Source organism: Cottoperca gobio, chromosome 23 (assembly GCF_900634415.1).
Source record: "Cottoperca gobio chromosome 23, fCotGob3.1, whole genome shotgun sequence".
NCBI classification, from domain to species: domain Eukaryota; kingdom Metazoa; phylum Chordata; class Actinopteri; order Perciformes; family Bovichtidae; genus Cottoperca; species Cottoperca gobio.
In genome coordinates this window covers 2,395,043-2,408,636 of record NC_041377.1, presented here as the reverse complement: position 1 = coordinate 2,408,636, position 13,594 = coordinate 2,395,043, and the positions used below count along the sequence as shown (strand labels likewise).

The 13,594-nt window shown below is 42.3% G+C and overlaps 1 protein-coding gene across 1 annotated transcript in view; it reads right to left on the bottom strand.

Moving 5' to 3' along the window:
• The window catches only part of ptn (pleiotrophin), a 35,749-nt gene extending 22,517 nt beyond the window's left edge, over positions 1 to 13,232 (bottom strand). The window contains exon 1 of the mRNA XM_029461531.1: positions 13,077 to 13,232. The gene's annotated coding sequence lies outside the window, so the exon portion shown is untranslated. The remainder of the gene's footprint in view (positions 1 to 13,076) is intronic.
• Between the last annotated feature and the right edge of the window lie 362 nt (positions 13,233 to 13,594).

Here is a 13,594-nt window from a genome sequence, read left to right as displayed (position 1 = left end):
CAAGTGCCAAGGAGCTGTTGGTGCAGGATATGTGCTGCTCTCTGCAGTCAGAACATGATAAAACCTACGTCATTTGGTGGATATTTTTATCCAAAATGCATTACAGCACAGCGACGGCGAGATGCTGCCAGGCAGACTGATTAAAAAGGTTTATGCATCAGGTTCGTGCAGAATAAAGTTGAGCGATGTGAGGCAGAACGTTTCTGTCACCGCTACCTACAGCATTGTTGTTGTTTGTGGCAAATTCAGACACACAATAGTCAACTTTTATACATTTCATTTGGTATTTCTGTTTTTTCTATTACACAGACAGTATTGTGCAGTGTTATGCGCAAGTTGAGAGAGAAGACGTGACTGTCAAAGGATTCATTAATGTTCCTCTCCTGCAGAGATGCCTGCAGATCTCATCTCGCATCTTGAGACAAGCCGTGGTGACAGTGGTGGCAACATTAGCTTGCGAGGCATGCTAAGCTGTGCTGTCCCCGAGACGCGCTCGAGATGAGAAGTTTTGACTGTCTGACATCGACGCCAGACAATAACTGAGAAAGTGTGGGCGGTTTGTGTTTGCTCACTATAGCAAAACAAATTGTGGTGGACAGTTTTGACAGCTCTTCCCACCATCTTGAGGACATGTAATGTTAAGTTTACAGTATTAGTGTCACATTGCTGGCATGGATGTATACAGTACATGCTATATTTATTTACCTGTGCCCACGTACTGTGAATCAGAGGCTTTTCTGCCATTCTTTGTGTCTTCTTGAAATAGGCATTAAAGGTGCAGGTCTATATGGTCTCTGATGTAGAATAGCAAAGCTACAGTATGGTGTAAGCTCTTCAGTTGCTTCCCTTGTAGCTTGTGTAGCAGTGGAACAAAGCTTGACTGCAGATTACGAAAGCCTCACAAAGGCAAACAGTTGTACATTTCCCTCCAGGCTGAGGCTCACCTCACATCAAACGGCAGCAGTGGAGAGAAATAGTTACAGTTCAACATCTCGGAGACGCACGTCACACACACTCGACCAGTCAAGCCCTCCCCATGCGATGGCGTAAAAAAAAAAAGCCTATTGATTTTAAAATAACAATAATAATGTCTCTACAGCCCTGTGAGTCGCAGCATTACCACAATATCCGTCCAATTTCAGGGATGACTGCAACCGGGCGAGTTTAGGCCTTTTAATCACTAACCTGTGCGTTTCGGTAGAAGGCAATCATAAGTGGTCGTTTTAAACTATTTTCTCCCAAGGACATCAGTCAGTGACCCTTCAATTTGCACCACATGTGTCCAACAGGTGCGGATCCCCTGCTAGTTAGTCCGCCCACATCCAAACCCTGTGTTAGAGTCCCATCTCCGGTTTGAAATGTTTGGTTGATTAATATTCATTCACACGCCGCTCCCAGGGGGACGACCCGCAGAGAGACGGGAGTTTTAGGTGCACCGGTTGATAACAGAGTTTCTCTTTTACTTTTTGATTGGGGGATTTGCTTCTTCTCGCATTGATTTTATTTTCTCACGAGATGGAACGATGAATATTTGCAGCTCTTTCGCTTTTTATTTTTGTATAAATAAAATGGCTTGAGTGGTGAAATTGTGCAGAAAATTGTAAATACGGAACTTAAATCGTTAATTTAAATGTCTGAATCTAATTTTTCTCGACTTAAGCGAAAGAAATCTATCGATATAGTGAAAAAGGTTCATTCGCTCAATGCAGACAAACTTATTTCTGTCTTGCTTTGACACATTTAAATAGAAATCACATCAGAAATAAGTGATTTTACTTCATTGTAATACGATATTATAAGATATTTCACAGTTTGAGTTGCTGTATGAGTCATTATACAGAGGAAATAGCATCATTAGTGCACACATGTGAAGCTGCAGAGCTTCAACTGTTAAGGGTCAACAATAAATCACTGGTCACTCCTGAAGGATGTTAACAATTTCAGCATATTCACACGGATATCTTTTCATCTTCAGCACACCTCCCCTTTGATCACTAAATCAGTTCTTCATTTCTTTTACAGCAGCAGGTGGGTGTTTGAAATAAGATTTTAGTGCTAAACGATGATTAGAATTTCCCAGTCCCACTTCAATTCTCCACATGAAAGCGAAAAAAGCAGCTTATTTCTGATGATTCTACCACGGAAAATAATCACACCTATTCAGTAAAGTCTATTTTTCTTTTTAATGCGTTGCAGAAATTGGAAGCAGGGGACTCTGTTTTTTGATGGTGATATTGGTTTCTTTTGATTCAACTGTCAGTAGAGGGCTCTCATGATCTATCCATAATGGCCCTGACCTCTCATCTGCACACACAGTAACTGTATTCAATGAAAGACTCCATCTACGTCCTTTCATGGTAATATTGAACGGCGCTTTTCTCTCCTGCTCTCTGTGTTTTTCTACTTCAAACAATAGCAGAGATGGCTTTATTGTTTACCTTACTCCACTGTCAAACACTATTTGTCTCTTTGTTTCATGTCGCTCCGTGTCCCATTGATTACACACTGGCCTCTACTGGGTGATATAAGTTATTGCCTGAGGAAAGGGAAACAGAGGAAGGGGAGAGACGATCATTTCAAATGGTTTTTTTGTAGATGGGGGATGTCAGCCACATTAAGGCTTCGTGTTCATGTTGATGGGTAGTTTTGGAGGGTGCAGCAGTGCAGAAATGAAAAAGCCGAGCGTCTCCACTACTCCTTGTGAACCCTCGCATCTTCTCATCTCCCCAAAACACTCTTTTGGCAGGCTTTGAATTACCTGCACCCCTTCCCTGCCTAAATTGTTCAAATATGTTAGAGGTTGATCAAACAGAAAGGCTTTCGGAGCGCACGTCCAACAGAGCTTCCCCCTGTGGGCTGTTGGGGATCAGACATGAAAACAGGGAAAGAACAAAGGCTTGTCGGGACTGCTAAAGACGGCCAGACCAGAGCAGCCCATCAAAATTCATTGAGTGAAACAGACATGAAATACCCGAAGACTGCAAGAACCTCTCAAACATGTCAAAAGTCTTCCGACTCTCAGAAAATAAGATGAAAAAAAGGGTTCATATGAGACATGAAGCCTTTACTTACCTTGCTCTGAATACATATATATATATATATATATATATATATATATATATATATATATATATAGCAAAATGACTATTAATACTAAATGTTTGTGAAGTGTTGACAAAGCATGACTTGCAGAGACTGTGTTTAACTGATTGGTGTATTTGTGGTGTAAAAAGGAAACGATCCGATTGAGTCTCACAAACATGCTTTTGCACTGAAGACTCTAGTCTCCTAGCATCTTTCAGCCGACCAAAACAGAGTTAAAAGAATATAAAACTTACATCGGGTGACCAGAGGCACGACTCCAACAGATGCTAGTGTTGCTCTGTATCTGCTGGATGTTTGAAAAGGCAAATGTTTGCTAACACGTTAGCTATTAGGTGATGATATGTCAATGTTCTGTTTACAGGTTGTTTTGCTGCCCCCAAGTGGCAAGATAAAATATCAATTTACATTTAATTTGTATTATATATATATGAGTTTCCTATTCTTTCTTTCTTTTTTATTATTGGTAAAATCATCCATTATTATTATTATTATATTCAACAGCAATAACAGAGGAGGAGTTTAAGAGTTACAGAAGAATTCAACCTAATTAAGATGGAAGTGGCTACAACTCATTATCACGTCGGTGCCCTAACATTTGTACCTTTTTTGTTTAGTATACAAGAACCTGCTTATCTTGTTTCTCTATGCAAAAGGGAAATGTCTGTTGAAACGCGTCTACAACAAACAAAAGACTGCTATTTTTAACTTGTTTACTCCAGTTTGCAATGCTAGTGTCACTCAGTTCCTGCTCTGCCAGGCTCTGTGCGACCCTCAATGAATCAAGCATAGCCTGCGACGCATTATATTCCAGGACCTGGTGACAGTCTTATTTCCAGCCATCAAGGAAGCAGGGGGAAAGTTATTTACTGAGAATGGTGGACGGAGGAAGATTGGACATCCCTGATCTGTCAAGGACATGACTTTTGGCCAAATCAAATCCTTCACTTTTAGTGCATTGTCTTTTGGGTCATTTGGCACGAGGAGATGCAATTGGGAGGCTAACTTCGGCGCATTGCCTTCATCTAGCACTGTCTTCCACTGCTTGGTTTCCTGGACAAAGATAGAGTCCAGTCTGTAACCTGTAGAGTGTGAAACACTCGAACCATTCTTCAGAGTCTGGCCTTGCGCTCAAGAGTGAACTGCTGATATGAAAAGCACAAACATTCGACCAACCAGTATGAGCTGATCCACTGTCTTTCACAACTTCTTTCTTTCAAAGAGCAGCAAAAAAACATAAGCAATCATCTTGAAAAAAAACTCTCATACCAGCTGGCTGAAAGTTAATTGAACACCTGTTTTCCCAAAGAGGAGTCTTGCCTTAACACCAAACTTAATAAACATAAAAAAAAGGTTTTATATGTGATGTCCTTGACTTGAAAGGAGGAAAATAGAGGGAAAAACAGATAGTAATTGTCATGTAATTGGCATCAATGTCCCAGGGGGCCACAACAGTGTGTATGTGTCTTTGTATGTGTGTGTGCGTGTGTGTGTTTGAGGGAGAGTTGGAGTTTTAAGTGAAGAGCAGTCACCGCAGAGATCCATCGCCTGAGGTCCTCTGACGTCAGCTGGAGAGGCTGAAGGGAATTCGATACACAGCATTCACACCACCTAATTTATTCCGCAATAAAATCGGCTTCAGCTTGTTTGTCTGCAGCTCCATTGACATGTCGGGCCGACGAACGTCACTGAAGTTCAGCTCAGATTCTTCAGCTAAAAAGGTTTCTGTGAATCTCTTTTCACTTATTTGTTAAGCTGCAAAAAACGAGTGCAGAATAACAGACGAGCGCCTGAAAGCATCCATGAGTTAGAAATACAGTAAGGCCACAGTTCATTAAGTGTTATGTGATGGAGTGCTGTTATAAAACAGGACACTGAACAATCCAATATTCCGATAAGCCACATACACTAACGAGTGTTGAAACATTTATTCTCTGTGATAATAAGGAAAGGAAATGTTCCTGATTTTCACTCCTTTTAAAATATGCACCATTTTCAGTCCAAACTCATTTAGTTTTGTTTCTCACACAATGCAGAGTTTTCAAATCCATTCAATTCAACATCACCCAGCCTCTGCTGTAAGCTATCGCCATCCATCAACCCACCAGCTTTCCTGTGTGCCCGCCCGCTGCTGTCATTGTCTACATTCATCTGCACAAAACACTATTTGCTCCGGCTTTATTTACCAAACCATAAATGTGGCGATACTACGTGTGGCACAATTTACAAAATAAATAATGAAGCCCATTCTGCTGCGGGGACAGATCCAATCATTCCCGTTCAAAGTGAAAACACATCTCAGAGCGAATGCCAGTCGCCCCTCTATGGCACGGGCTGTGCTCAGCTGTGGGCTGGGTGTAGGGTTAAGGGTTGACAGGGGGTAGGGAGGTGGGGGGAAGTCGGTCTTGCCCACAGTCACAGCCCAGGGCATCAAACACGACCTTTCAACTTGCCACTGAGCATTAGAACAGTCGGGGGAGACATCGAGTCCTCGTGTACAAATGCCGACACCTTTTTTTTTTTTACTTTAATGTGTGTTACACAAGCCTCTGCAGTTAAGGTAGTTCCACACAGTGTGAAGAGAGAATGTGACTCAAAGTGACAACTTTATCGTTGCTTCGATAACTCGAGAGCTGAGCTGGTTGTCTCTGCAAAGCGTACAAAGTCAAAAGAGATACAGGACAAGAACAATTTTCTATAATATAAAGAGAAGCGTTGCGGGCACGTAGTTAGATAGTTAGGTTTCTGACAATCTATCATACTGACAGTTGACAATGAAATGAATAAACAGTCACAGATGCTCATGACAAATTAATGCACACTACAACATTTGTTGAAGATAACACAATAAAGTTGACAAAGCATCCACGTATTTCCATTGTGCTCCTCTTGCCCTTTATCTGGAGTCAGGGGGAAACAAATCTGATCTTATATTTGGAATTAATAGGCCCTCGAGAGAGCAGATGTGGGCTTTTTTTATGAACCGTAAAAGGTACAAAGTATTTTCTGGTGCCAATTCAGCCTGAGTTAAAAGTGACTGAGCGAGGAACCTGGAAACACAGTGTTTGACCCCACTTGGTAGTGTTGGTGGGTGGGAAGCTGGTGCAGGATGAATATCTTCTGGTTGTTTAGTCTACCGTCTCCCCAGTCCATGAGTGGGTGATAGAAGCATCAAAGAATGCAGTGTAGGGGGGAATTGGCCCTTCAAATTAAAGCAGCGCTCTGATTTTCTCTATATTCCCTGACGATTATGTGTAAATGTCACTCAGGTACATAATTGAACTTTTCAAGGTACAAATGGCTGGGGTGCAAAATCTGACAAGCAGGGTAGGGTACATTACTGCACGTGCTGCCCCTGGGACGAGCCTAAAACAGTCCAACACCGCAGCACTTCTTCTGAGAGATGGTCAGCTGTTGTCCAAGGACATGTGGAAAAGTTGTTTAGCATTAATGTCATGCTGCAACTCACGAGTCCCTTTATGTGCAAATTGAGTGCATAAAAACAGGTTGATGGAAACACAACTACTGTTCCATGTCTCCACTCCAGCCCCAAAAAGGGGGGCTCTTGTCGCATGACACCTCCCTCGCTGTAAACCGTAAAGGCTGATAAAAGCACCACAGGATACATGGATCAGAAGAGACAAATTAAATTGATTCATTAAAAAAACACAAATGCCATCTTAGGTGGGAAGCAGCAGTGAAATGCCTTAATGTAACAGAGTTACTCATGCTCCATTAATTATGTAATCGTGTCATCTCTTCATAAATATTTCATATAAAAGGTTGTTAAAGCAAATATGCAATCCTTTACATTTGCAGATATTTACAACATTCTAATGGAAAATATTCGGTCGAAGCTTCTTTGTGATCAATAGTTGAGGTTTGTGTGCCGGCTGAGTGCAACTGTCTCCTCCTGGGAACACTGGGATCTCTCGGTGATAAACTGTCAGGAAGGGAAGGCGGCAGGCAGGCGCGTGAAGAGCGGACGTCTCAATGATGGGAAGACGGCCCTTCACGTCAGACAATGCATCAGAGCTGCAGAGGGCGTCAATCTCAAACGTGCAGAGGACGAAACAATATGAATTCACATTGTGTTTTTGTCTTCCCTCTCCCAGGCCTTGCACTGCACTGTCCTGGTCATGTACTGAACAGCATGTGAATTGTTGCTTTACTAGCCCCGCTAACATCTCTAAACTCCAGCGGAGACAGAGGGCAAGGCCACAGCCCTGGCCTGGTGTTTGGGGTCAGATGGAATGTGATCTTAGGGTGAGAAAAAAGAGGGGAAGTAATAATGAGGCATCCCCCCTCAGCTGGTTGTTTGTTTGGACAGACCGGCTGTCTCACAGTACAAGCTGTGGATGGAATACTAATGGTTATGACTAATGTTTCTCTTTCGCCTCTTTCCCTTTTTCCTGATTCCTACCCACTCCGACTCTCTTCTCTCACTCGTCCCTTTCCCTCCATGTGGAGGAAACTTTTAACTCTCCAGTCAGAGCTTCCAAATGCATAATTCAGTTTCGACTAAAGGGACAGCTGGGACATGCACGCACATTTTAGGGTATTTAGGGCAAGTAACAAGTGCCTGCAGAATGTTTTCTCCCTTAGGGCTTTGTTGAACACACCCCCAGCCTGACTGAAGCTGGATTCTAATCACTTGTTGGTGGGTGGACATAAAACCATCTTTGGTGTTTGCGACCATAGAGTGGGTCTATATATAATCCTCTGCCCATCCATCTTAGGTGTTTAACTTTCAAACCATACTTTCTCCAGATTGTGGTGCCTCGAGGGAGGAACAGGAAGACAGCTGCAGAAACTCACCACTGGGCCAGATTAAAACCTGCTGAGATTTAACCAAGGATTAGACACCCCCTTTGGCAGTAGGATGCTGTATAAACTGTTTTAAATTATTTTGGTATTAAGCATTAAAGATGTGGCGCTCTAAGCAGCCTGGTAACCACAGTTTGGTCTAATAAAAAGGTCTACAAGAGGGAAAAGGAAGAGATTTTCTGTCCTAAACATATAATTTCATTGAATCCATTGAAGAGAGTAATGTTGAAGGAATTGGAATTGGACCACCACACTTACAAAAGCGATTGAATTTCACAATTAGCCATTCAAACCATTCTAATCAGACACGTTTGTCATCCCTTTGCAACATTACCATCAGATATCCAATTAGCAGTGGGATTGGAATGAAGACACTAAGTGGCAGACGGTGTCCTACAGTGATGCTCACGATCAATTTAACTTTCCATTCAACATCAGTGGCCACATCACAACAAACCCTTGCCTCCCTGTGAGTGAGAGCAACCTGCAGCCACACTTCTCTAAATGCTTTCCCCCCCCCCATTTTATCACCTACACACGATTTACTCCTTGCAAGAATCAAATACTCTTTGTAGAAATGATTATAATATCGCTAATAACTCCACTGGACGGGTCGAATCCACTCCCGGCCACAAACCAGCTAACGAAGTGGCTCTAAATAAAATGAGATTGCATTGATTGAGACAATAGATTTCAGCATTAACTTTGGCAGCATATTGGTTGCATGTTATTTACCAAGGCTCTGCCCTGGGGAGAAAAGTTTTCCGATTTCAATGATGTAGCTTACTTTTATTTCTGCTGCACCCGAAATCATCAAGAGAGGGACTAATGGAGGAATGGTCACATGGTCAATATAAAAAAAAGACCATTTCTATCAGTAACGACCACTGCATTTATGTAATCCTAATATCCAATAGTAGCATTGTCTGTCTTTGTAGCGTTCTCTCTGATGACATGCGTGAGAGAGGCAAGATCGTCCCTCAGTTCATTAGAGGAACACAAACACTCCCCACTCCCCTGTGCTTCACACTCTGAAGCCTGTACACGCACAGACTAAGGGTGGGGGAGTACCCTCAGGACCTGTATTCCCTGTATGACATTTGCTAAAGATATACAACTACAGCATCTCTGTCCAAAGCCTCTACTGCATCTTGAACACTGCATGAACTGTTTAAGCTGCTTATGAGATGAGACAAAAGCTAAAAGGCAAATTTGCAAGCTCCTTATTAGCATGCAGATCGTCCTCCCTAAAAAAACGGCTTATTACAACACATATTTACGTTTATCGCTAGGCGGCGACCTCTAGTGGCTAAAGTTATTATGATGGGTGCAAGAAGGAAGTCAGGTGACGTAGTGTAAAGAAATAAATTAAAACCTGTTGCATCATGCATACTTAGAGCTGCAAAGAATATTTTTTGGGGTAAACTGACTGTAATGTGAAATGGGTCACTTTTACCGACGAACGCACAGAGAATTACCAACGTTTCCTTCTGCTGTTTAGCCTCTTTGAGCTCAAGGTTTTGGTTTCGCAGCTTCACTATTACCTTCAACCTCATTTTCAGCAGCACAAAGACAAAGTTAGCGACTATCTGGAGAACATCGTAGCCAAATAAAAAGCTGAATATTTCTCTCAGGGGCTGTTGAGATGAATATTGGACTTACATTTAAACATAAAGTGTGTTGTTCGGCCCCCAAGTGGCCAAAAATCCCCTAATATGGGCTTAACATTTGTGTCGACCATTTTTAATCAATGCATTACGGTTTTAAGTAAGTAAGTAATTAATTAATTTTTAAGCATCATGCACAAAAGGTGGCCAGCCCACATGGGCTTAAGGCTTATGTTTTATGTAATTATTATTATTTAAACTAATATTGTTATTATATGTAATCATCATAAAATGTTTCCCCAAAAGAAAAACATTCTGGACAACAATAAGGCAGTAATAATGTTTCCAGATGTCACCATGGACGCCTGGAATAGTAGTAGTAATAGTATATTAAACTTTGGCAAGGTTTGCAAAATAATTAGTTGTGAGTGATTTGTAATAAATAAGCTAAAACTCAGAATAGTATGTTCATGTGGAGCTTAATGTGAAACAATTAAACAGATTCAGTTAAATCTTATATTACTGTGTTTTCCTTCTCAGTAGGTAGAACACGCTCTTCAGTCACCTACAGTTTGTGTATGTTTGTGAATGTGTATGTGGGTGGCTGTGTGACTGATTTGGACACTAATGAGCTGAATGATTACAGTGGAAAGCCTCGGGTTATCGTTAGCTCTCCAAGGATCAAACACCAGATCAAGCCAACAGCAGGGCAGAGAAATGCATGGCACAATTAGATGTTTGTTTTTCCAAAGGAAAAGTAGGAAATTCGTACAAATCTAACGAAGGAAAGAAATTAGGGCACAAAACTAGAAGGTAGAAGTTTGATTCTGATCAAAAAGTGACCGAGGGATTCACAACATGCCTCGACACTTGTGCACGAAAACAAACCCGGACTAGTGTATTCAGATTCCTCCACGAAAGGCATTAGTGGACCAATCAATGGGCTCCCTCAGACAATCGGGACCGATGCCACACAAGAGGCACAATCTCTCATCAACGGCTTACAGGTTTTGCAGAGAGCTTTGATTGTCTCGCCCTTGCCTGTAATGAGATAGCTGCTTGCTTGGCGTCTCCATGAGAACGTGTGCATTTCCTCACGTTACTATTAACCCAACAGACCAACTGCTCATCGCCACAGCTGAATAAAAGATTAGGGAGGCAAGCTCAGGACCTGCGCTTCTCCTGGAGGTCCGTGCAGCAGCTCAAGGATAATTCCACTTAAACACGACTGTGTTTGTGGTTTCGGCCATTACTTGTATTGGTTATTGATTGAGTATGTTGTACTCACTATGTTGAGAAGATCAGAAAGATCGTTAACAAGGCAATCATTTACTTAAAACTGGAACTGGAGGTATCCAACATGGTGGTAATAATCCTTCATAGCAAGGGAAAGTGTCCATGAACACAACTATGACAATTAAGGTAGATCAAAGTTGAACCAGGAAGTCTGTGATGGATACAATGGACAGTCAAAATGTTATATTTCACCTTTGTTTTCTTCCAGATAGGTTTGGCTGGGGGTTGTATAAAGGGCCACTTTACTGATTGTATGCATCAAGTCCAGTTGACCATTTCTTTTCTTTTGTACCTGTATAATTGTTTCGAGCTCTGTCTGACTTATTTTAGCCCTTTCAACATTTTATCCAAAAACTCAGTAATTCACTTACTACCAATAGGAATGTTGGACACAACTAATAATATCGGACGATAAGAATCCTTTAAGGGTGAGATCATTACCTTATCCAGCAACTTTTGATGTTTTTGCAATATGACGCCTTCAGCTGGAAGCAATGAAGGTTGTTTCCTTAACAGGCCTCTCTCCTGGCATCTCTCTCTCCTCCTCCTTTCTTCTATTCCTCTCTTTATCCCGTCCTCCCTTTCTTTGGAGGCCCTCCGGACCCCATCAAGGCTCATTCTGTTCATCCCGCATGTGAGGGGTCAGTGCGTACCCCACAAGAATAAACCAGTCTCTCAATGTGAGGATCTTTGTGTATGTCCTCATCCCCCTACCCTCTCTTTCTCTCTCTCTCTCACTTACTTGTGCCCTATAGATGAGAATTGGCCCCATTCACAGCTCTTCCCTCCCCCCTGGAGCGGACTTCTCAGGGCCCTAACAGTGCAATTCTATGCCTTATTGCTCCAGCTCCTCCATGGAGAGCAGTCTCGTCAAAGCATTTGTGAAGACACAGAAGGAAATGAACTGGCTTTGTGCTTGGTCTTGACATATAGGCGCGATCACGTGGGGAAGTTTGTGGGGCAAGCATTTAACAAGAGAAAAGGGCAGAATGTGTAAAATGTCTCTTAAAGGCCTCCAAGTGGCCATCTTGGAAGGAAAATGTCAGGAGTTATTTAGAAATGAAGCGGTTTTATGAGTTTGGCCCTCCTGGCTGTCATCCAGCTTAATCCACATTGTGTTCGGACTTCCTACAGACCCAAAGCTGGTTTCTCAAGCTCATCTCCACCTCATGTTTAATCTTCCCCAGCTCTTTCATTAGGACCACACCATGTGTTGATTCTAAAGAAATGAAGCGGACACCTCATTTCGAGCAAGAATGAGCCTGAGAGAGCTTTTGTCCGCAGCAGGAATGCCCATAAGACAGAGAGGAACACTGTTTGGTCTGACTCGGGTTGCTATACCAGTGCTGAAGAAAGCCATGGCAACGCAAGCAGAAGGTCTGCCGGACCACATAGCGCTGATACAATACGGCCGCTCCGAGTTTGTCATTCCAGTCAGGCCTGACCCAAATTACGACATCCTCGGCAAAAGTGGCCTACTTCAACCAGCACAGACGTGCTTAATTGGTCTTGCATATATTTGGCTGATAGCGATAATAAACAAAACATATGGATGTTTGAAGTCTAATCACTGAGGAGACGGCCCTGTTAATGATTTAATACCACGGTCCATAGCCCATGGCTGCTGGATTATTGGGACTTTCCGATTGTTTACCCAATATGTCTACAAGCCACTTTTCCATCTGCGGTTATAAATCTCAGCATTTTAAGCTTAATAGTCTTTTATGTTTTCATATGTTTATTATCTCTTATCAACAGCCTTAGGGCAAAATCTGCTTGAAATGGGAAGAGCAACAAAAAAGCGATTAGGACCATGTCTACAGAAGTGTTTTGGTAAAATATGAAACAGTAAAACGAACAGGCGAAATACCAGAAAAACACAGAAATGAAAAACATTGTTTTGATCACCAGAGAAACTTAACTGAGTTTCTTTTGCAACTCAACCCAAAATTCTCTGATTGTAACATTTTGAAACGTGGACACAACAGATGAGTTGATATTGGCAGTTCTGGAAATCACATAAATCCCACCCCCAACATACACACACACACACACACACACACGAAGAAACACACACCAAAACTGGCCTTCATATCATCTGTACTGCCGAGTCTTTCTACACGAAATACAGTTGAACTTCAAACTTTTCTGCTAAAGTAAACCACCTCACCATCACATCACACCTACCACTCAAAAGCCATGCATCAGTAAGTTTTCTACCAGAAAAGAAAAAAGTCCACTTACTTTATTTTGGAGGTCTGGTAGTTGTATATCAGAGCTTGAAGAAGTATTTTCTCTAGTCTCTTTTCATCTGCACCTCTGCCCCTCTGCCCTGTCTCTCCAATACTATTTCTCTTTGTGGGCTGAGCATGCAATAGCTGTGTAGTGTTTTTTTCTTTTTTTTGTGTGTTGCATGGGGTGAGGGGAGGGTGGTGGGTTGGGTGTTGAATGCCTGGTTTCCTGACTCGTGATCAGGAGCTCATTACCCCCAAGGTCACTCCAGGGACGCCCTGCCTGGCACTCACTGAGACACCAGAGAGAAGATGTGAGACTGCAGACGAGAGTGTGAGAGGAAGAGAAAGGAAGAGAGCAGTTAACAGCCAAAGTGCCTGGGAGATCCGTGGGGACGAGGAGGAAGAGCAGTGAGAGAAAAAGACACACAGATACATATAACAGAACGTGGATCCAAACGCAAACAGAGAGGCTAATATTCGGGAGTAGCAAGCAAACACAACAACAAAATGCAGCTGTAGGAGCCTTGG